This window comes from Bos mutus, chromosome 7 (assembly GCF_027580195.1).
Source record: "Bos mutus isolate GX-2022 chromosome 7, NWIPB_WYAK_1.1, whole genome shotgun sequence".
Classification (NCBI taxonomy): Eukaryota; Metazoa; Chordata; class Mammalia; order Artiodactyla; family Bovidae; genus Bos; species Bos mutus.
The window spans coordinates 78,706,845-78,708,682 of record NC_091623.1 but is presented as its reverse complement, the minus strand read 5'-3'; positions in this window follow the sequence as shown (position 1 = coordinate 78,708,682).

Genomic DNA, 1,838 nt, shown 5'->3' with positions numbered 1-1,838 from the left:
GAGCTCTCTACTCCCCCGGATATTTATACCCAGTCTACTCTGGTCTGCTCCAGGATCTGCTCACTATTTGTAGAGGAAATTACATGCCCACCTCCCTAGACCAGACAGATGGAAACCAGTGTCTTACTTTGGTTCTCTTTCGTTGAGTGCTGTCCACCCGAGTCGCTTCCTACTCGTTCTCCTTGGTGTTGTGCTTAACCTCTGAATAGTCTCATCCTGTGTGTTTTGGGCTTTTTTTTGGTGCTTTCATTTTTCTGTGAGTCTGTACTGAACTTCTAGAAATTTCTCTCGAAATTATGGGATGTGTGTTTTCTAATGATTTTAATGGGGTTTTTGGAGAGGAGAGAAGTAGATGCATGTGCCTTCGCTTGGGATCTGGTCTGTATTCTTCTGGTAGTGAGGTGAGCTTTTCTTTGTGGTGTAAAGTGTAGATTAGCTTTTGCATTGTGATCGCACAGTTAGTTTTCAGAGGTGGAGTTTGATCTGTCTGTGTTAGATCGGCCTTGTTCTATTCCTCAGATGCTCTGTATTTTTCCTTTTAGTTTTGTGTGATGAAAAATGAGAAAAACCAACTGAGGTCATTTGTTTTAGAATACTTTTGGTATTTCTGATAACTTTTTATTCATGCAAGAACATAGGGGTATTTTTTTTTTAATGTTCTTTTTTCTGAGCAGCATATGAGGAAGCACTTGACCTTTTTTCTTGCCTATCTTTAGTCTTTAGCTTACCAGGCTGTGCTTGTACAAACTAGAATGAAGCAGTCTGTGAGTGATATATTCTTCCAACTGAATGAGAACTGTCAGTACTAAGGAAAAATATCCATTGGGAGATCATGTAGATTATAGGCTAATAATTAGAGATCTTAATAAGATATTGATTCTTTGAAAATAGGACGTATTGACTTGGCTTTATCTATAAAACTCGGAGGAGGCAATGGCACCCCACTCCAGTACTCTTGCCTGGAAAATCCCATGGATGATGGAGCCTGGTGGGCTGCAGTCCATGGGGTCGCTAAGAGTCGGACACGACTGAGCAACTTCCCTTTCACTTTTCACTTTCCTGCATTGGAGAAGGAAATGGCAACCCACTCCAGTGTTCTTGCCTGGAGAATCCCAGGGATGGGGGAGCCTGGTGGGCTATGGGGTCGCACAGAGTCGGACATGACTGAAGTGACTTAGCAGCATAAAACTACCCAAGTTTGTGGACTTAGTACTGACCACATTTTTATAAAAATTTTTAATAAAATGTACATAACAGTAACCATTTTAACCATTTTTCAGTATATAGCTCGGTGGCATTAAGTTGTGTGTTCACAGTATTATGCAACCATCACTATCGTCCATTTCCAGAACTTTTTCTTCATCCCAAACGGAAGCTCTACCCATTAAATAGTAACTCCTCTTTGCCCCACCTCAGCCCCTGGGAACCTCTATTCTACCTTCCGTCTCTGAATTTGCCTATTGTATATTCCACGTTTAGTGGAATCATGTAATATTTATCCTTTTGGGTCTGGCTTATTTCATTTCACATGTTTTCAAGGTTAGGATTAGGGCTTCAAGTTAATGAGTATCAGGGGGACTTCCCTGGTGATTCAGTGGCTAAGATTCCAAGCTCCCAATGCAGGGGGCCTGGGTTGAATCCCTGGCCAGGGAACTAGATCCCACATGCTGCAATGAAGGTCAAAGATTGAGTGTGCGGTGACCAAGACCTGGCACAGCCAAATAAATATTTTTTTAAAGGTTAATAAGTATCAGCAATGATGACCAAATAGTGTTCCATTATATGGCTATACCACATTTTATTTGTTCATCTGCTGATGGACACTTGGGTTGCTTGCA